This window comes from Podarcis gaigeae (assembly GCF_964106915.1).
Source record: "Podarcis gaigeae genome assembly, chromosome: 7".
NCBI classification, from domain to species: Eukaryota; Metazoa; Chordata; class Lepidosauria; order Squamata; family Lacertidae; genus Podarcis; species Podarcis gaigeae.
This window is the reverse complement of record NC_139683.1, coordinates 17,759,948-17,783,597: the sequence shown is the minus strand read 5'-3', so window position 1 is coordinate 17,783,597 and position 23,650 is coordinate 17,759,948. Positions and strand designations below refer to the sequence as shown.

The 23,650-nt window shown below is 40.0% G+C and overlaps 1 protein-coding gene across 13 annotated transcripts in view; it reads right to left on the bottom strand.

Moving 5' to 3' along the window:
• TRPS1 (transcriptional repressor GATA binding 1) overlaps nt 1-23,650 on the bottom strand; it is a 233,038-nt gene that overhangs the window by 35,711 nt on the left and 173,677 nt on the right. The gene's annotated exons all lie outside the window — the stretch shown is intronic.

Sequence of the window (23,650 nt, the reverse complement as noted above, 5' to 3'; positions counted from 1 at the left end):
ATAAAAACCCCTGCTGGTTGCAATTTTGCAGACATAGTTGTGTATATGAGTCCCACTGCTTTCAATATAACTTAAATACAGGTTAATGACACAGGATTGTAACAATTGACTATAATAATGCAGGAGATGGAACTGAGAAAACGATACATCCACAATTCACCATCATAGATAGCACTTGAGAGATTTCCTTGGTCAATCTAACTTGTCATGCACCATGAGCATAACATGCTAATTCAAAGTCTTTTGACTTCACAATGTAACTGAGTTTTGGAAACAATTGCCCAAATTGCACAGTATGAGGTGGAAGACTGAAAATGGGGCAATTCCAGTTTTGGATACTCGCCCACCTTTATAAAAAAAAAAAGGAATGAGAGTGAAAGCCCTGCATATAGAAAACTTGTACATCAGAAATAAAATAGTTAGTGACTCTCTATGGTCTCTACAAAATATCTCATCTGCAATCTGAAATTGTAGGGTTCAGAATTGTATCACCTCTGTTTACCACCTCATTTTATACAAGTCCTGGCTCTATGTGTAGCATAAAGAAGTGGTTGAATAGACGGGAATCTACTAGTTTGGACTGCAGGTGAGAAGCGCCATTTTCTAAAGCTCTCCAGTGTAAAAAGTCTACACAACAACCCCAAAACAAAGTAGCACATGGGAACTGCAGTGCTAACTTTCCTATTTTCTACTGGAAAGCATTAAAATGTGATATTTTACCTGTGCATTACCATCTCAATTTTGTTTTATTTTACTATCTTAATATGGCAAAATATGGTTTTATTTTTTGTTATTTGTTGTAAACCACTAAGAGATCATTTTAGTGTGACGTGGCATATAAATATATGAAAATTTCAAATACATACATCTTATGACACTATCACCTCAAGATAACACTACTGCTGTTGCATGTGTAGACTGCTTATAGAATGGCGGTCTGTCCAAACAGATATGCCACATCTAATGCAAATTTGTTAGATGTCAATCAAAAAATAAAATAAAATCCTATTTCTATTTCCTAATCTGCAAAAAGCCAAAAAATATCATGGTCTTAACTTGTGCAAAATTTCCCAGGAGGTTATTTCTGTGGTAAAATCTGTTTGCCTTCTGAGGGTTTTCCCCAATTTTATTGGCTTTTACACAGAATTTGTTCTACTGTGTGTAAGTTGTTTTGACATATTTAATTCCACAAGGGAACACTAGCCTCTTGGTCTTTCATCAGTCCCTTTGAGCTGACAATATCTGTGCTTGATTACTTCATATTTTTTAATAAGTCTCCTAGCTACAAATGTGATTTCATTTTATGAGCACAAGATGATAAGCTAATCAACGTTACTGCCATACTGATGTAACTAAACAATGGGAATTTTAGCCTTCAACAATAAAAATTCTGTTGAAACAGAAATGGCAGGATGCTATTGAATGGAACTGTTGTCCCTTTCTACCACTTATTTTTGTTCCAATTTTTAATTTTTAAAGCTATATACTTGCTTATAATTACAAATCAAATGCAAAAAGAGATCCATGAAAACAAAGATAAAAATGACTACGGAATTATAATTACAAAACCTCTTCAGAATTGCACTTAGTCACTTGATAATAAAACCAGCCAACCCTTTAAAATGAAGGGCCGAATGCTCACCAAAACTGCATTCTTAATCATTAGAGTACAACTTGTATTCAATTAAACAAAAGGCATATAGAAGAAGGGGAAAATGGGGGGGGGGTGCAGCCTTTAATGGTGAATTAGATAGTAAAATATAGGCTCCATAATAAATCAGAGTAATATGAAACCATGATATATATATGAAAACTGTAAACCCATGCTCTATTCAGTAAAGGTTCCCCAATTTAATACAAATTTACATTGCCTTTGTCTGTTTTCTTTAAATCTCCCTTATCAGCACTTCTAATGACGACTTGTCCACTAGATGCTAAGAACTGAGAATGTGTGTCTGGGAATGTTTAGCTTCAGCTACTACCCTACAGGAAAAAGTTATGAAATTTGGGACTATATGATGGAGCAAAAGTGAAACATTTTTGGTTAGGAGTGCCAAAGCGGAATTAATATGATGTTTTGCCACAGTGGTGAGGTAGTACCATATTTTTTTTTAGCATGAAGATTGGTGTAATGAACACTGAGGCATGTGTTGAGATAATGAATCACCAGAATCTGTCCCTATTCATATTTTGAACCTTTTTCTAAAATAGGCTGGCATCTATGCAATTGGTCACTATGTCATTTTGGATTTATCACATCACTACCATGTCAAACTAGTGATGTAATTTACCCTAACAGTTTATAAAAGTTTAATATCCTTATGAACTTGGATACCACCAGTTGGATCAAGAATTTAACCAATATGGGGCATTGCATCTCCCAGGGAAATAAATTTTAAAGCTTCCACTGAATTTTGAAACACTAGTAACTTATTTAAAAATGTTAACAATGATTGAACATTAAAATAGTACAAGGTAGTTCTAAAAAACAATTACAATGCAAAGATAATTAGAGTTACAGATAGGTAGCCGTGTTGGTCTGCCATAGTCAAAACAAAAAAAATTCCTTCCAGTAGCACCTTAAAGACCAACTAAGTTAGTTCTTGGTATGAGCTTTCGTGTGCATGCACACTTCTTCAGATACACACTTCTGAAGAAGTGTGCATGCACACGAAAGCTCATACCAAGAACTAACTTAGTTGGTCTTTAAGGTGCTACTGGAAGGAATTTTTTTTTGTTAAGATAATTAGACTGTGTAATAACAGATAAATGGGCAAGTCATTTAAAAGCTTTGTACACAAAGGCCAGATTGCTTATATCCATCATAATTATAGCACATAAGGAGTCTTCTGTACACTTCTGATTTGGGAAAATAATGGGATTCTCATTCCAACACAAACATAGTTGAAAAATGGAAAAATTGCGTGTATACAAAAGAGATAACTAAAAGAGAATGTTTGTGTTGGAATATGATCATTTCAGGTGTTCTCGGCTCCCTTTTTCAGCTATACAACCTTTTCACAATTTGAAATGAATGCCATTAAACTCTTCCAATTCTTTTGAAGAGTAACAGTCCTTTCTAAGATCTTTCTGTAGTACATGTTAACTATTTTAATATTTGGTTGGGAGCCGCCCAGAGTGGCTGGGGAAACCCAGCCAGATGGGCGGGGTATGTATGTATGTATAAATAAATAATTACTAGTACTACTACTACTACTACAGTGGCTTTACAACGCTAACATAAGAAGTTATATATATTGGCCAACTCTACACCTACTTTCTCAATAAGCCCACAGTTTACCTACAGCCGCCTTTCTCAACCTTGGGTCCCCAGATGCTGTTGGACTACAACTCCCATCATCCCTAGCTAGCAAGGCCAGAGCTCAGGGATGATGGGCGTTGTAGTCCAACAACATCTGGGGACCCGAGGTTGAGAAACACTGACCTACAGGAACCTGTAGCACTATATTGGTTTATGTTGATTTCTGCTTTTGTTCTCTGCTCAGAAATGACCACTGCAACATCTCTGAGTAACAGCTAGATGAATGAGACCAGTGATCTCAGGGTCATGGGTTTGAGCCCCAGGTTGGGCGAAAGATCCCTGCATTGCAGGGGGGTTGGGCTAGATGACCCTCGGGGTCTCTTCCAACTCTACAATTCTGTGGTTCTACGAATACAATCCATTGTTGTCAGAAGTGAACAGAACCTATTAATAGGCATTGCAGTACTGGAAGCAGAGATGCAAGGCCACAGCTCTGCAGGTTCCAGCCTTATGATGCTAACTCAGTCCTGTTAATCATATAGGTCAATGTTCAGTAACCTTATTAATCAGTAGCTGGTAGCAGATCAGGTTAAAATAAAGAATTCTTTTAAAAAAGGTTCTGAGAAATTGGCTAGGACACCCCCGCAAACAGGCCACACCCTCCCTATCATTAGGAATCCAGTAGCATCTCTGATTAAATAGCTCGTTAATATGGCTGTCTATAAGTACAAATCTTCCCGAGCAACCGTGTAATATGTTTTTAAGGAGGTCAGGTTTGAAAAAAGAGCATTATAAATGTCACATTTACTTCCAGCTGGAAGTGTGTGACAATACTGTATAAAATGTTGAAACATGCTTTCCTTTTGTTTTACTTTACTCATTTTTGTAATACAACCCTGGTTACTGGAAAATGCCTTACAGCTTTATTCAAAACACATGTTGGGGGGGGGGGGGAGAATCTGAATGGAGAGAGAGAGAGAGAGAGAGAGAGAGAGAGAGAGAGAGAGAGACTTTGACTCTTTCTGGTACATCTAACCAATATATCATTTGAGTGTGTTGCACTTTCCCCCCTCATGTCAGGCCCACTTTTATGTCGTTAAGATTTATTTAAACTAGTTTATTATATAATGAAGCTTGTCAGATCATAAGAACAAAGTCAAACAATATGCTCTGTATCAAAGTGCAACGTTTAACATAGAAGTTTAAGTATACATATCAAGTGCAATGCAATCAAGAAAACTTTAATCGAAAAATGCAAATGGTTCACATTATTAGAGCCACATCTGTCCTTTGAAGCACAATTTGGGATGTTTATCAAAAGCTACAAGTAATTATATTACTCCCTCCCACTGCACATATCTTAGCCACAGATTTCTTAGACTGAAACCCTTTTTGATTTAACTCCACGGTCTTAAAAAGGATCAGTATAGAAAATAAAATAAATGCATGGGGGGGGGGGGAGAATATACCTGTCCTTTCAGATCCTTAAGGCCTGCGAAAGTGGCAAAGAATAATATAAGTGTAATAAGAAGAACACAATTTACTGTATCAAAAATTCAGTATGAGGCAACTGGGGGGGGGTGTTATTGGGTTTAGTTTTTATTATGCATTTTGTTTCTTTATATTCAGTTTTTATGTTGTAACTGTCCTGGGACCTGCAGGTATAGGGTGATATACAAATTATTATTATTATTATTATTATTATTATTATTATTATTATTATTAATTCTGCTGCAGCTTCTGAAACACCTACACAGAGCAGATTTTAGCTATCCAGTTATGAAGCTACCATGACATGTACCACAATCACAAAAAATGGTGGTACTGGAGATTCCTCAAAGAACACTCCAAACAAACAATGAGTATACATTTAAATTTCATCCAAACTAAATTTATTTCCTGTTCAGAAATTGAAATCAAAGTAAGATAACAGTCCTTCAAGAGTCAAACATCCTAAAATGGGGGGGGGGGGGCTTCCAATTTGTTCTACTCTTTACTAACTATACTACAAAGGGTCTTTCACTTGTACATAATTTGATCGTTTTAGCTGCAAGAGCTCTATAAATATCTACCATTGTAAATGAATGTTCAACCTCAGCTTAAAAAATAATTACATACTATCAATGGGAATATGTAATTTACAGGCACATTCAACAACAGTGTATAGGCTAATACTTTTTATTACACTCACTAGAGCTGAATGAAACACTCAAACTATTGGATTCATTAAAACCTCATTCTTTTGCCAAAAAAGGGGGTGGGGGTGGGAAGGGGAGGTCTTTTATGAGTTCCTGGAAGTGTGTGTGTTATATTTAGTTCTTGTGAGTGTAATAAAAAGCAATACCCTGTGAAACTGACATTCATTACAGAAAACTTTTAGAAGTTACAGGACTATGTTCAATATTGAGGGGGGGGGAGATGCCAAACAAATGTAGCTGCAGAGCTAGCCTTAAAAGCTACACGGCAAAATGTACAATTAAGGTACATATCCTGCTTACGCTGTATGCTATTAACTCTCATTCATCATCTTGTACTTTGACAAAATTCCAGTTCTGAACCGCTTATATTTTATGTATCTTGTAGTAAGTTAAGTGCCTGAAGAATGAGTTGACTCATTAGGATGGGCAGCTGAGGCCATGGACCTGCGGGTTAGAAGAGGATGGCTGAGGAGAAGGGATGTGAGATATTTAAGGGTTGTTGCTTCCTTCAACCCAACAATCAACTGGGAGTTGCAACTTACAGAAAAGTGCTGTGCTTTGAAACCCCAACCATCAGGGTCTTCAAAGCACCTGAAACTCCCTTTCTGCCCCTGTTTCAACTTCAACTGCCCCACAGTTGATCATAGCATTGGGTCATGTAGTCCAGGGGTCAGCAAACTTTTACAGCAGGGGGCTGGTCCACTGTCCCTCAGACCTTGGGGGGGGGTGGACTATATTTTGGGAAAAAATAATAATGAACAAATTCCTATGCCCCACAAATAACCCAGAAGTGCATTTTAAATAAAAGCACACATTCTACTCATGTAAAAACACGCTGATTCCCAGACCATCCACGGGTCGGATTTAGAAGGCGATTGGGCTGGATCTGGCCCCCGGGCCTTAGTTTGCCTACCCATGATGTAGTCCAACCACCTACGATGCAGGAATATGCAGTCATCCCATACAAGGATTGAACCTGCAACCTTGGCATTATCAGCACCATGCTGATAACTCACAAGTGGGAGTGGCTTGGCTTAAACAGCATGGCAGGCCAAATGGGGAAGCCTGGCAGGCCTAATTAGGACAGTAGGCTGGTGGTTCCCCACCACTGATCCATATTTTTATCATGGATGAGGGGGCTTACCTGGTGTGCATTTCTCAGATTTCATCAATGCAGACTACTGGAGGACTGGAAAGGGCACTGGTAAAGACAGGGTATCTGAAAGACTGTGTCCTCTCATATGAACTTGCCTACAGTCTAAGGTCTGCTTTGGAGGCCTTGGGGTAAGTCCCATCACCAACAAAAGTTAGGCTGGTAGAACATGGGACAGGGCCTTTTCTGTTGCAGCACCCTAACTATGGAACTCACTTGCCTATGGATACTTTATTTAGACTCAGCTTTATTGTTACTGTGTAGTATTGTGGTTACAGTGTTGGGATTAGGACCTGGGAGAGACCAGAGCTTAAATCACTACTCTGCCACAAAGCTCACTGAATGACCTTGGATCAGTTACACAGCCTACCTCACAAGGTTGTTGTGAGGATAAAACAGGGGAGAAGCAGGGAGAACCAACTACGTCACCATGAGCTCTTGAGAGGAAATGTTTTTTGCTGATGTAACAGTGAAATCTTTGCATGTACTTCCCTAGTAATATACAAGTAATAAATAATAAGATGGCTTCTGGAAGCTACATCCACCTGCAGTTACAGAACTAGTATGGAATTGCAAGATGCCTATGATTCAAAGCAGGAACCAAGGTTAATTGTGATGCAACAGTGATCATCCATAAGTAGACCCTTTCCTTATGCACAATTGAAGCATTATGAATAGAATCGTAATTGATCCATTAATGCCAAGAGCTAGAATAGTAATGGATTGATGAAACATTATTCCAGTTATGCACAGAAGTTTTACAGTGCTGCAATAACAAGACATAAAAGCTTCAGTGACAGAAAGTGTTGGGAACTCAACATAATCATAGTTCCAGGCAGGAAATTCTGGCCAAGCATAATATATTTAGCAATCCTTGCCCAGTCATTTAATTAAAAAAATAAAAGATGGAAACTGCTTTTTACTGAGGCCATTGGTCCATCTCGCTCAACACTGCTACTCTCCAGGTTTTCAGATAAGGGTCGTTTCCAGCCCATCCTGGAGATGTCCAGGATTGAACATGCAAAGCATCTGACCCCCACCCCAACCCAATGAAAAACCCAAATGATTTCCATTGTCAGCCTGGAAATGGCTTACATCACTACTTGAAACCCATGTATATTCACACATGCAGAATTATCATGATCAATGGTGATTTTCATGTGTGAACGAGATCTTCAATATCACATTGGAATTACCTTACACATGAAGGTACTCCTGCAATGGTTTACAGAGATACAGTTCACAAAGTGAGTCATCAAATATCAGGTGTTGAGCAGTTAAGTGGTGGGCATCAATGGTGATTCTGAATGCTCTAACGGTGGGGACATAATCTACACAATCAGAATAAAACCTGCATTTTTACTTTTTGTGGGCCGGATTTACTGTGCTTGCCTGTAGTCACAGCTATCTATCATCAGCCTGGGCCTGCTCCAGGGTTGTTGTGGGGGCCTTGCCCCCAGATAGAATCCCACCTCCATCACTGGGGTCCCTAGCAGTAAGTGCAGGCAGTGGCAGGCAGAAGCACAGTTCTGAGCAGTGCTAGACTTGTTGCTGTTTTCATTTCCAACAATACCTGTGATACAGCACCACTCCAGGGTATTTAAATTAGAATGACAGTCAGACACAGCCACCTATGACTGCTAAGCTCAGGAGTGGCCAATATGGTGGCCTCAACATGCTATTGGACTAAAACTCCCACAGAGGCTGATGGGAGTTATAGTCTAACAACATCTGGAGGGTTCCACATTGGCCACCCCTGCTTAATAGCACCAGACTGGATTTTTGAACCATCAGAGTTGCCAGCTGTTTGCCCTGATCACAGTGCCTGGGTCCCAGCCAGATGCTCTTATCGGCCCTGCCTTGAGGACTCAAAGAGTAAATAGCCATTATATTTCAATATCATTCCTCCCCATGAGAAAAATGTTTTGAATTGCATTATCTATTTATCTATATCACAATCAGCACACCTCATATTTGGATAGCTCAAACACACTTTTTACCTCTTGCACCAGAAAATACTTTCTTTTAAAAATGTGTCACAGTAAGAAAAATGCAACCTGAAAAGATCACACCCCTTTCTCTGCACACATCATCTGCTCTAGGCAAAGCTCCTCTGAGCATACATAATTCCGTTTCTCTCTATAGAGGAGTGACTTAATTATCCAATTGAGTTTAATACATAAGACAGAATTACCAACCTCAGCAAAGGTGGATTTTAAAGGGAAAAGGCCAAGCTGTGAATCATGCCTGCATGCAGGAGGAAGGCTCCCTTATGGGTGGGTACTTCAGGTTTATAGAAGACATTTAACTTTTAAATGTTTATATTTCACTGCTCACTAACAGTTCTTCCATGGCACACTTGTGTACACCAGTACATGTTCGGAAAAATGACTGGAATAATACTTCTCTGTCCAAATGCTGCGACATTTATAGGTCTTGTAATACCAAAGAGTGGATTTTAAAAAGTATTTTGTTCTTAGCTAGCCACTGATGGGTCACAAAAATTCAAAATGGATACTACATTCACTGAGAACTAAAGGGTGTTTTTTTAGGTATGGGGAAAACGCTTCCTCTGCCACCTCTCTTTTCCGTACTGGCTCCATTCGTAACACTTCTAAACCCTAAAATGTAACTTATTTAAAAACATCTTGTCCAGAGCATACATTTAAGCTCCTTCAGGTTTTCTTAAACTTACTTCTGAAATGAATTTGTGCTGGTTTCAAAAGTTTACTGAACAGCGATTTCATCTCATGGTAACAAGGCCCCATTCATGTGGTTCATGCAGACCAATCCTGCAAAGTGAGACAATTTTAACCAGGAAACAAACTCTAAATCAGCTACGTAGTAATTGGGTAGAGTGACAGCCAACCTGCCAAGCCATCTTTTCAATCAAGTGATTTGCATTCTGTGCAATCTGCGCAGTGACAGATTTATTGCCCTAACATACGTGTACATACCTGTTTGACTCTGCTATCTAAAAGAACAAACCACGTTCCAATTATCAGAAGGAAAACCAGACAAAGTAGGTTTTAATGAGCCCATAAAAACTTCAGTTTTTTACTCAAGATTCACTCAACACCCTCAGTGATAATTAACGAAGGACATTCTGCTCTCATTCACACTCAAGTTAATAAATCTTATCAGAATATCTTGACATGCCCCAAGGGAAGGAGGAAGAGCCCACCAATAAAGTTGGCGTGCTGAAATTCCCACTGGGACCCCAAATAATTTTTCACATTCAGGAACTGCTGTTGAAGCGCTCCCCTTTGAAATGGTTTGGCTTACTGGTTTTGATGGGACAATGACCATATTATCATTTATCTTTTCACATGGTTCCAGTAACCACAGCACAGCTTTTACAGTGGTACCTTGGGTTACATATGCTTCAGGTTACATATACTTCAGGTTACAGACTCCGCTAACCCATAAATGGTGCTTCAGGTTACAAACTTTGCTTCAGGATGAGAACAGAAATCGTGCTCCGGCGGCGCGGTGGCAGCAGGAGGCCCCATTAGCTAAAGTGGTGCTTCAGGTTAAGAACAGTTTCAGGTTAAGAACGGACCTCCGGAACAAATTAAGTACTTAATCCGAGGTACCACTGTACTTAGTGTTTGTTTGTTAGTTAGTTAGTTAGTTAGTTAGTTAGTTTGTTAGTTTGTTTCTCCTGAGTAAGCCACCTAGTTTGATCCTTTATCTTGTGGTAAGCAAAAGACCAAAAAATACAGATATCTCTTAAATTGTATCAAGTCAACTTTGCAATGTCAAAACTAACAGTAAGAATAACGCCAGAGGAGTTTCAACAGGTGTCAATCGTTTATCCTTGCAGTTGACACTATGTGGAGCATGGGTCTTACCTCGTGATTGTTCCACATGCCAACACTAACCAACATACAAAAATATTACATGCTGTGAGAAAGAAGCTCGTGATGAATTGCACTACATGTTACAACAGGAGAGCTGTTTGAAGTGCTATTCGTGTCATCAGTGTAACATCAAAGTACGTACATTCTAAGTAATTTGGGCTGCAACAAGCTTTGGTTTGATAAGTCCAATAAGTTTTCATATGGAGGAGCCTCTGAACGAGTATCTTTCAGTCCAACTTGAAATTATTTTTATCTGTAGCTATTGCGTGTCTCGCTTGGAATGTTCATGTGATGGCTAAAAAGGAGTAAAGCACCTCTGAGTCACGCTCACATACATTGATCAGGGGTTGCATGCAAAAGAGTAATGGTTGTGAGAGTAGATTTCAGGTCTGTGCCATAAGTGGTGACCCATAATTCTTGTCAGCAGTGACCTGGGTATAACTAGAAGGTAGCTTGTTGGATGTAGTTGTACATATTCTACTGTAACAGCTACTGAGGGGAAATTTTGTAGCCTGGGAAAACAATTATCCAACGTTGAAAAGGATTAATACCAAACTAAGACTCAGCAATTTACACCATTAGATTAGAAATGAGATGGTGATGATAATGATGATTTTGCACCCTTTCTCCCAAATGAACCCAGGGCATCTATAAAACATCTAAAAATAATTTCAGTTTAGATTCAGACTGGGAAAGATTTCTGCTTGCAAGGTTTATTGGGAAAGGAAGGTTCTTCAGAAGGCACTCAAAAGACAACAGAGACAGCTAAAATTTAACGGGAGGGAATTCCAAAGGGCAGGTGTCACAATAATAAAGACCCAATTCCTATATTGTGTGGAAAGGACCTCCTGAGAAGATGGTATCTACAGTGATCAATTGTGTATAGGGGTGAGATGATATTTCAAGTGTACACAATCTGACCCAAAACTTAAACGAGAAGATTAAAACAGCATAAAGTCAAATGCAGAGTTCAGTTACAAATAAAACCTGAAGTTCTAATGCCCAATACACCCTCACTCCTTAAAAGCTTTGGTACACTCCAATGAATCAATAGTTCAATTAGAACTTAAAAGTCTGAACCAGGATTAATTTTTAAAAATGGGTGGGTGGGGTGGGAGTTATTCAAAACAGATAAGAGTTGCCATAAAAACATGTTTTAAGAACATCTGGGAACTAAGAGTGGTAACAGCTAAAGTTCATTGGTTGGTTTTTGAAAAGTTGTAAACTGATTAATGGAAATCTTGTCATTAAGCCGGAATTGGTAATTATTAACAGTAAGAAATCAGAGTGTTAATTATTTTTCCAAAACACTTAACAGTCAAAAATGAAGCCAATTAATCAGGCACCTATTCAGAACGCTGGCTTTCCCTGTTTCCTTGCCACTGCACGTCTATTTTGAAAGAAAATAGATTTTTGTAACAAACAAGGAATCTTGATTTTGGCTGCATTTGAAATACCAGAAAGAATTCCCTTTGCAATGAAATTTAGGGCAGCTATTGATTCGCAGATATTTCAGTCTGGTCCTAGAAATATTTCTAGCTACCTGCCTCTTTCTCCCTTCTCCATCTTTCTTGCCAAGCAAGGATTAAAAAACGGGAAAAAGAGGCTACACAGCAAAAAGGCCAGTTTCTCTCTCTCTCCATACCAAAAGACTATCCAATGGGATAGTGGCTTCTTCCTGGGAACTAGAATTTTTTTTAATGTTGTTAAAAAAAAACAACCCACCCCATTGTTGTTTGCCACTCCAGACTTCTTTTAGAGGAAGGGTAGGATAAAAATCTAATAAATAAATAAGTGTTCATGTTGATCAGGTCCAGGTACTTCCAGTCCACATTTTCCTCGGCCACAAACTAAACGCTCCTGCAGGCAATCTGTTTATCATCCTTATTTGCTTGCACAAAGCTTACATGGCGGTTAGACTTTCTGGTCTTCATTGAGCATTTGTTCTGATTTGTCCTTAATATCTCAGAGTGCACATCCACAAGCAGTGGCCATAGAAAATTGGCTATTCACAGATACCAGACCTTTCAATGTGATTTGCACATCTGTAAACTTGTCAAAAGAAACAGCCTACGGGCATGTGAGGGGGTGGAGTGGGTGCTGCGTGTGTGAAAGACAAAAATTTCTGAGCAACATTTTCCCTTCTTTTTAATCATGTGCAGAATCACATCAACATTCCTTTTAGTTAAAGTACTGGGTATATTAGCTGGAGGCTCCCTTATAACTGACGTTAACTGGCAGGCATTGTTGGTGCTTTAACTAAATTCTGTTAAACAAAGCCTCCAGCTAATTGGTTGAGTTTCATCTTTCATGCACATAGCATCTTCCCTCACATATGCCTTGGGGCCATTTCTTGTTAAGAGACTGCAGATATGCAGATCACATGACACAGCCTTGCAAGTGTGTGGCTCTGGAAAGGGAAAAGCCAGGTTCCTGTTGGCACGGCCGCATGTGATGCTCAGTCATACTCAGGCACAGGACTCCTTTATCTAGTGCCTTTCTGCAATTAGCTGGTCTTGGGCAACTCAAAAACCCACACCTGGATTTTGAGCCCCCACTTGCTGCGAAATTTACTTCTGTAAATCCCATGGGGACTCAACAGCCAAATTAGACAACAGATGGCTGATGTTTCAAGCTGCAGTCCTCCTGACCTGTAAATTAGCCCCATGGAGCTCAAAAAGGCTTACTCTGAGTAGACTGGTATAGGGCTGCACTGTCAATGAACCTCCCAAAGGCAAATTATGGGCCTGCTTATACCAAACGATGATTTAATAATAAGCTTGACCGTGCAATCACAATGATTGTATGAAGCACAGATTCACCGTCCCGTTCCATTTTGCAGCCTCCTCCTATAAATCTGGGTGGCGCTGCACAGGATGGTGTCAGATGTCATCTCTTAGGGCTGCTCATCTGGCAGCTGTGATCACAGGAATCCCAAGATTCAACAGGGATAGTCACCTAATACTGCGCCTTATGAGCACAGCTGTAGCAGCAGCAGCCAATTGTGTGATTCATCCCTAAGAGGAAAAAGGCTTGTGGGTTATTGCTATTGCCAGTTCTACTCCCCTCATTAGTCCAGCACCTGGCTCTGTGTTTAAAGCACCCATCAAGCAGAGCAACACAGGAAGAGGAGAGCAGGTATCACTGATTCCTTAATCTGAGAGCTGCTGCAACTTATTGCTATAAGGGGTCCTTTCTAATTTACTTCTCCAGCAAGTCCCTCTAGTAAACATAGTTTTTAAAGAAGGGAGGGTGGGAGAGAGAGGAAAGCAGGGATGCTGAAGTCCATCGGGAGGCAGACAACCCTGCCTTACTGATGGCAATGGCACAGTTCCCATTATCTTTGACAGAACAGAAGCCGTCCCCATGACTCAGAATCTTGGCAAGCTCTTGCAAAATTCCACGTGACTGAAAGGAGAATGACTTTAAAAAAGAAAAAAGGGGGCAACACACCCACCAAAACAAAATTGGACTCAGTTTACGCATCCGACCATTCCTTATGGAAATGGAAACTAAAGTTGTGTGTCACAACATAGGTAATTTGTGGTTATTTCTCTTTGCCGTTCATCTGCAGCAAAGTTATTTGTCGAGTCAAAAAATTCTCTCTGAGATACCTGTGTATGTGTGTTTGAGGGTGGGGTTGCAGCGGAAGGGGAGACGGAAACAAGAAAGAGATATTTAATTAAAATAGGAAGGCAGATGGCCATCTTTTGTTAAATGAGTTATTTTGCACATGAGTCACACACTGTTAAACATTTACATGTTTAGGAACTATATACTGCAGATGGAAATAACGCACACGTTTTGAAAAGAAGTCCGCTGAGTGCAGAATGCCTTTCTACAGAGAGTCAATCCTAAAGCACTTTTCTGATTAGCCTGCCACTCCTTTACGGACACGGCAGCACGAATACCCTGGCAACTGAAGCCATCAACCCAGCATGATTCCCGTTCAATTCAGTGGAGAATACATCAAAGCAGTAAAGATTATACATACTTCTGAAACTAAATATTTGATTTTTTAAAAATGAAAAATACTGTAGTTACAACAATTTAATGCTTTTTTAAAGAGAAAAAGTTAACTAAATAAAAGAGAATGGGGCTACAATCTTAGCACCCCTTATCTGGAAGTTTGTCCTAATGAACTAAGTGGGACATAACCTCTGGTTAGGTTTTCACTGTAAGCCTGTAAAACTGCAATCCTATACACACAATGCTAACTTATCTGGCAACAAGGCCCATCGAGTTTAGTGTCTATGCAGAGAATTACACTAGGTGGGTGATCTTTGGCCCACTAGATGTTGCTGAACTACAACTCCCATCATCCTGGGCCACTAGCCATGCCTTGTGGGGCTGACAAGAGTTGTAGTTCAGCAGCATTTGGAGGGCCAAAGTTTCCCCGCACTTGGGCTATGCTGGAATCCAGTGAGGAAAGGCCTTAGGCAGGAATCAAATACCCATTTAAACTTCAATGAACTCTGAGAATATAGAATCCAAGCATGCCACAATCTGTTAGTAAGGATTGGCTGTGTATCACTCTGTGTTTATAGCCACAGTAGGGTATTTCCAGACCTTGAATTGATTCAAGAGTGAGACTTCAATCCTATACCTACTTACCTGAAAGAAAAGCCCCACTGAACTCGAGGACTTCTGAATAAAAAAGTGTTCTGTAGAGGAAGGATTCCTGCTTGCGCAGTAGGACCTCAGCTCCCCCTCTCCCTGCAGACCTCCTAAATCTGTTATGCCCCCCCAAAAAAAATTTGGGAAGAGTACGGGGCACACATTAGGAAAAGAGAGTGGTGTAGTCCCATTTTTAATGTATTTTTAATCTTTTGTTGGAAGCTGCCCAGAGTGGTTGGGGAAACCCAGCCAGATGGGTGGGGTATAAATTCATTATTATTATTATTATTATTATTATTATTATTATTATTATTATTGCATGGTTACAACTCTTACTTAGTGCTGCAATGAATTCAATCTTTTGCAGTAACAAAAGATACTGAAAGACATGTGATCTGAAAGAGTGGGTGTGGGTATGAGTGTGTAAAGCACACTCTTGAGCCTTGCCTAACTTACATCTGTGGCACATGTTCACACATGATAACAGACCATTCTCATTCCGCAGAAAGATGAATTTAACCCTTATTCTCCTGGCCCTTGTCAAAATGCCTTCATAATCTGAAATATGAAGTTCCAGTCTATGTGTGATTGAGCAAATATCATTATGCCCAAACTTTTATCCTAGCTGATAATTTGACTTGACAGAATGTCTCAGATAATTACACAGCTGCTTTTGCCATTGGTTGCCATAGAGCAAAGTTTGATGACATCGGGCTATGGATTATGGGTTCTAACAGAGCTAATATGGAAATGAAGCAAATCTGCGTTACGGAAAAAAATACTGGTGAGGGTGGAATTCTGATGCAACAGCAGGCTAATTTTTAAGCAGACTGTTTTCCAAACTTTACAGAAGAAACTGGCAAATTTTGAAAACAATCTTTAGGAGACATCAATGACCAAACATCCTCAGCTTTGCCAAAAGCACTTATCTTCCTTCTGTCTTTTTCACACCCCTAGGATGTAGGAGGCAACACACTTTGGAAGCCAAGAAACAGAGCAGCTAATGGGAAATTACAAATCAACTAATTTCCCCCCTCAGATTTGCTTTATTATTTAAGCGATGTGTGCATGTTTAGAATTGTTTTGTGTTTCTAGCGCGAGACAACATTGGCAAAAGGAGGAGGCATACTGGATCAGGGACAAAGCATGATTCATCAGGTACAGGTTTGTTTAGAATGGAAAATTAGGAAATTAAGTGCTTCAGGTTTTCAGCAGCATTTATGCACCAGTTTGGAACGCCACAAGCCAACGCATACAAATCACAATCTCTCTTTCATAAATGATCAGTCACAAAATGGCTGTTCCCCACCCTAAGTCATTGGCTGATTGACAGAGATGTCACACACCCATGAACTTTCTAGTCAATGAAGAGGAGGTGCCTGTAATGACATCTTGACAATCTGACACAGGGATAAGAACCTTAAAGGTAAAGGTAAACGGACCCCTGACCGTTAGTTCCAGTTGTTTTTCTTTCTTTTTCTTTATGTTAAACTGTTCTGAGTTTCTTAGAGAAGAGTGGGTCTTAAGTGGAATAAATAATAAATAAAATGCCGTTTCTAAGAGCATAAAAGAGAAGTCAGCCACAGAGCACATTTACACTGAAGCCATAGACTATTCTAAGTGCTATAAATCATTCCAGTACCGGAGACGTCACACATGCCTTATTGCAGTTGAGCATATGTTTAATGTACAATCAGTTTTACTCAGAAGATTTCTAGAGCTTGAAGATACTAAATTATAACATAGACCTATGACCTGCCCAAGAGGGCAGAACTATTTTCCAATCCATCTTCTACGCAAAAATCTATCTATTTAATATGGACCACAAAATGTACATTTAATAAATGATATTAAATGCTATAATATTCTATAAAAATATTTATACGTGGTAAAAGTGATTTGATTAAAAAAACAGCTTCCTATTGTCCTGTGATTGTTAGCAGATCTCTGTTTTCTCATCAACAAAACTGAATAAAGGCAAATAACTTTGAAAGCATCACAAGATGACTTTTTAGATTAAGTTTCACTCTGTCTTTGTTACTCATGTCCATATATCTATTCCTATTGAATCGGCTTTTCACATTGTTTCTGTGATTTTGGGTAAAAATCCAGCGAAACGTAAGCCTGAAGCAGTTCCCACTCCCCTGTTCATCAAAATTTCCTATCCTTCTGAAATGTTGCAGGCTACTTTCTTAGAGGCATGCCATTTTCATGATAAAACTGTTGTCCATAGGATCAAAGGAAGGGAATTGAATCCACCACTTCCAAAACCCAATTTAAAGATGCCTGGCACACAGACACACACACAAAATATTTGGATTCATTTGTCTATAATTTGGTAGACATGAGCCATTCAGGAGGTGCTCCCAAAAGGGGTGTGTGGGTGGGGAAGAATCATAATTTTTAAATTATTTCTCTATCATTGTGAATGGAAGAGGCAATAAGTTTTGCTTTTCTGAAATGAGAATGAGAACTGGATCCTCAGGTGAATTGGAGGGCCTCTGAAAAACATGTATCAATGTATGCTTTCCAGTGTGCTAAATTGTTCTCCAAACCTAATCTTTGAGGACAGTGCAAACCCCAAAGGAACATAAGAGACTGTGCCATACTCTGTCAGATTTTTGGTCTATGTACCTCAGTACTGTGGGACGCGGCTGCCTAGGACTTGCCAATCGCATGGCGGTGGTTCGAATCCCCACGGTGGGGTGAGCTCCCGTCTTCGGTCCCAGCTCCTGCCCACCTAGCAGTTTGAAAGCACCCCTAAGTGCAAGTAGATAAATAGGTACCGCTTTATAGCGGGAAGGTAAACGGCGTTTCCGTGTGTTGCTCTGGTGCCGGTTCGCCAGAGCAGCTTCGTCACGCTGGCCACGTGACCCGGAAGTGTCTGCGGACAGCGCTGGCTCCTGGCCTCTAGAGTGAGATGAGCGCACAACCCTAGAGTCTGTCAAGACTGGCCTGTACGGGCAGGGGTACCTTTACCTTTACCTACCTCAGTATTGTATAAACTGACTTGTAGAAGCATTCTAAGGTTACAGACAGGGGTGTTTCCCACCCCTACCTGGGAATGCTGAAGAATGATCCTCAGATTGAACCTTCAGCATGGAAGGCAGATACTATGCCCCTTTGCCAACAGGAATTCCTAATGTTTACTGCCAGATGGGAGCTATGGCGTTCTATGGAATTTTTTTTTATTTCAGATGCCGAACCAGACTTAGGTACTATGGCTGTACACTTTGAATTGAGGGCAGGAAACATTTGATCCTTCACCTAAAGCAGAAAAATATCTTGGACTGACCCTGGTAGGAACAAGAAAGTTTTGCAGAGTGCGAGGAAAAAGAAAGCTAGACTGTTTTCACATGTAATCTCATCATCAAACTAGATTCAACATTGTGTGAAATTTCCACGGCACTAATGCATTTGAAAAAGCAAATAGCAACTTTTGATTTTTCTCTGTGGCAAGGAGAGAAAGAGTTAAACCCTACCCCCTTACTTGCCATGATCCTGAGGCTACCCCAGGCTTCCTCAGGGCTGCTATTTACATAACAAACGAACAACCAACCAACCATGCACATTATTCATGCAATTAACAACCAACCATGCACATTATTCATGCAATTAACATCATACCTAGTTTGGCCCCCAGAAAGACAACATAGTCATGTTCAGATGAACTTAATGCAGTGAATCATTCTCAGCACTGCCCTTTTTCTTGAGTTCTAGAAAATAATATACCCCAATATATCTGCTTTTTCCGCACACCTAACATGCTAGGGAGATGTTAATGTCTGAACAAGTCTTTCCATGTCCCTGAATCTGACATTATAAAACCCAAAAAGGACATTACAAAACCCAGACATGTTATAAGAGCAAGGAAAAGTCAAGAGGATTTTTGTGTGATGCACCTAAAACACTGGCAGGAAACTTTCTGGAGAGAAGGAGTTAAAACTATAGCCAACGGCATTCAACACATTATTTATTGTAGGAAATCTTTGGCCCTGTTTTACAATGAGGGGGGAAAGGACTCCATTAGCTTCCTACTTTGTTGTTGTTCTTGTTTAAAACTCAGAGGCTGTTTATAATAAGCTTAACCTTTAAGAAAAGATGGAAGACATCAATGCTTTTATAATTTAGTAATTTCATAAATCCAAGGCAAATGCAAGAAAAATGTTCTCTTTCCTCCTCCTCCTCCTCTTTCTATTGTAATGGGGCTAAATTAACTTAATCCAAATATCCTTGAGGCAATGAGAACATCCTTTTTCATCATGACAAGCCAAAACAAGTGTTGCTCAGTACTGCAAAAAAAGTTGGGGTAGGCAATCCTATCTCCATGTTTTCATCAAAAGATCCAACTCCTCCTCCTGTCTTTTAATCCATTAATTACACCATTCAGCTGCATCCCCACTTCTTCTGGCATGGAACACATTAGCTTTTGAAGCCAAAAGGGGTCTCATATAGCATTAAGCGAAACAAGCATTATTCCTTTGGGTTGTTCCCTCCCCCCTTAAAAATTCTTACGAAAACAAACCAATACATGCATGGCTAATACTACAATATAGAAAAATCATCACATATTCTTGTATCAGAGCAATTCCTAGTTGCAAATCATATTTTGAAGGAAGCAGTAACATAGGACAATGTGTAATATAGCATCTTGCAGCTCAGTGATATGATCTGAAACAACCACAAACAAATGTGGAGCAAGCAAGAAGACGATGGCATTTGCAGGTATCCTCAATCTCAAACTACTTATGTCATACCTAGGGACAGGAAGGAGTTGATAATTTAAATATTCAGTCCAAAATAAATCCATTACTACTACAACTAATAAATAATAAAAATAAAAAAGAGGAGTATTGACTGGATTTGTACTACAACCCTAATCACTAGCCCAGTATGTGCAAGGACATACCTGGTTGCAACAGCAAGGAATCATTTCTTCAGCAGTGGAGTATCTCCATAGATGGGTGATATTTAACGAAGTTTTACTCAGAGGAGACCCACTAAGATTAATTAACGTAACTAAGGTCCATTAATTTCCACAGGTCTACTCAGAGCAAAACGAAGCTGAATGCAACCCATTCAAATTATCATTAAAATAGAATACCTCGTCAAATGGCCTCTGTAAAACTGTATCTTGTATTATCTGCAGAACTCAAAGACTTCAGAGTAAATGACATATTTATTATCCACTCATTGTAGTGACAGAGCAGTGCCAATTTCCATGCTCAGAAAGAAAATTGCTGTCCCTGGTAAACGTTATATCACTCTCTAAGGAAGTAATAATAATAACCCCTTTTGACTTGCTTACCTGCCAAAAGTTTCTAAAGCAAGAACAAAGTTCCAGTGAACCATAGCTGGGAGTAAATGTAGCTCCCCGCGCTATTTATTATAAACAATTTCGTACTAAAGATGGAAAATCAATATTACACACAAACAAAAGTGTTCCATGGAAAATGTTACAAGCAAGTTAGCACGCTTTCATTACAGTGTGATGGAATGCTGTTGCTTTTATTCTTTCTCTTTTTCTCTCTTCCTTGTACATTTTTGTGTGTGAAGTCCCCCCCTCCCCGCCCCCAATGAAGGAAAAGCTGCTAAAAGAACCATAATGACTTCTATGTGTTCAAATGCCCAAAATGTGGAAGAAGAAGAAATGTCTTGGTATTTCTGGGCAAAAGGCAAGTAGAAGTTCATTTTATATTAATTATATCTAGTTATACAGAACAGACGATAGTTAAAAACTGTCTAGGTCAAAAGAAGGAAATGCTGTTTGCTCCATTAAATGAAAGGAAACTGAAGCTTTTTTATAACTAAAACTGCAAGGAGCAGTTTTGCCAAGGTACTAGATCTATCAGGACCGAGTGGATTTGAACAGGGTGAGATCTCAGCAACTGAAGCCTGCTAACCTTAAGCTCATTTGGAGACACAGCTTAATTGATTTTCACCATGTAGGTGGAGCCAACAATCAACAAAAACATTTGTAAACTTCTCCCACCTGCAGTTAAACAAAACAAAACCTGGTTTAGTCAACAATATGTCTGATACCAACACCTGAAGCCAAAGACCAATGGGTAGGGAAAATATTAAAAATGTTGATTACTAACATCAAAATTAGGCCCCACATATCTAAAAGCCCACTTCCTTCCCTACAGAAACTTTCTGGTGCTACTGACATAAGTTCCAGCACCCTTGGAGGTTTGGTGTGCATGTGTGTGTGGCCCAGGAGAGGAGCTCTCCCTAGCAGCCTCAAAGCTGTTTCCATCGTGTGCTAAAGATGCACCTCCTTACCCTGACCTTTGATAACTGAGAAATATTTTAAGGGTCAACCCTATTACGGTGGACCTTCTGAATGTGAATGTAATTCATTCCAGGGGTCCGTATGTACCCCGACAAATCCACAAGTAGAGGTGCCACTTCTGCACATGGAGCAATAAGAGTGCTTCTCCCCATGCACGAGGCGCGCAGAGCACTTCTGCGCATAGGGCGAGACCCAGAAGAATGCACTTCTGGGTTTGCCGCATTCGCAACCCAGAAGTTAAGTTACCCGAAGGTAACGTAACCTGAGAGTCCACTGTATTACAATTGTAAATTGTTCTAACTGATTTCAGTATTTCATTTTTATGTTACTGTAACCTGCCCCGGACACTGTGTTGTTGTTGTTGTTGATTCAGTTTATTTACCACCCTTTATCAGAAGATCACAGGGTGGTGTACAACATTAAAAACACATTACAGAACATCGATGTTAAAAACATAATGAAAAGCATACTGATGGACAGCCTAATGATAAAGTAATCATAATAACAGTCTTCTACCCCCCCCCCTCATACTTTCAAAGGCCATAGATTATTTAATAGCCATAGGCTTGGGTAAGGAGGAACATTCTTGCCTGACGCCTAAATATCTGTAAAGATGGCGCCAGGCGAGCTTCTCTGCGAGAGCATTCCACAATCAGGGAGCCACTACAGAAAAGGCCCATTCTTTTGTTACCAGCCTCCAAACCTCTCTAGGGTGGGAGCATGGAGAAGGGCCTCAGATGACACGCACACAAGTCCAGGTCGGTTCATACGGGGAGAGGCGATCCTTAAGGTATTGAGAATCTGAGTGGAGTAAGGGTTTATACTAGCACTTTGTATAGTGAACTTAAGTACAGTCAAACCTCTTCTTATGTCCTCCTCCATTTGCGTCCATTTCGCCCAACGTCCGCGGCAAACCCAGAAGTAACTGGCGGGTTTGCCACCATCCGTGCATGTGCATGTGCATGAGATTGCCGTTCGTGCATGCGCAGGAGCGGGCAATCGCCGCCCGCACCTGAGCACAATGGCGCTTCTCCCAGTGACCCATTTTGACCTCTGGACGGACCTCTGGAACGGATTATGGTCACAGGTAGAGGTTCCACTGTAATCTAATAAGAATAAGAATATCATCCTATAGCCTCCCAAGTACCAGAAAGCAGCAAAATGGATGCTGCAGAAAATAACATTATATAGAGGTGTTAAATTACCCTCAATGGATAAACTGGCAATGTGGCTAGTAAGTGGAAAGGGCCGAGTGGTCAGTCTACAGGTTTCTTCAGCACATTTCGTTTCTACACTTGGCAAGGAGTATAGGAGAATATTGTTCTGCTGAGCCACTGTAGAAAGCAAATGCCAAATTCACCCTAAAAGAACTGACCCAAATGCTTCTTGGGAAAAAAAGTATGCAGCAATGGAGAACTATTATAGAAACAGTACTTCGCAAGAAGCACCTGCTGACAGAATGCAATAATAAAAAAAGCAGGAGGAAATACAACGTAGCATCTCTCCATCAACTAGGATCTAAAATTATATTTGCCCCTCTTCCCCAAAATATCCACGCCTAGAATTTCATTAACAAACCAGGGGATTCTTGCCGTAACATCTCATTGTGGAGCACTAAAAAGTTAACAATAGAACTGTGGACTCCAGTGACCATGGCAACGGTAGCTAATTCTCCTTGTCCAATCATGGTGGCGATTCTCTCCCCACGGCTTGAATCAGTTACAAAACAAAATTCCTTAAAATATCCCCCCTCCCACCACACACACACACTTTTTTTTTTAAAGCCAATAGCCTCACAGCTAATCTGCTAATAGGAAATAATCTACAGCTAATATACACATTCCAGGACAGCCGTGTGTTTTCTTAATACTTTGTTTCACGGGCCTCTTTCCAAAGAAAGCACAGTAAATATAGAAAACAGACATTCATTAAAAAAAATAATACTACCTGGCCATTAGTAATGCCAAAAACTTGCTGTAACTTGCACTGCTCTTAAATGGCCTGTTAAAACCGTCTGGAGGGGCAAGACTAGATGAAACAAAATACGATGGAATTAGATCTGCAAAACCCTAGTTAACTATCGGGCAACACAGCAGTGTGTGAAACCAGACGTATGAATGCGCTTGAAGGATGCATGTGAGCATGAAGTGTGCACATGGGGGTTGCGCAGAGCTGTGCATGCCGGCTACACCTCCAGATTTCCTCTCAGCTCTGTCCATGGCTTTCCTGCATTGAGCAAGGAGGTCTGAGGGGGCATCTCCG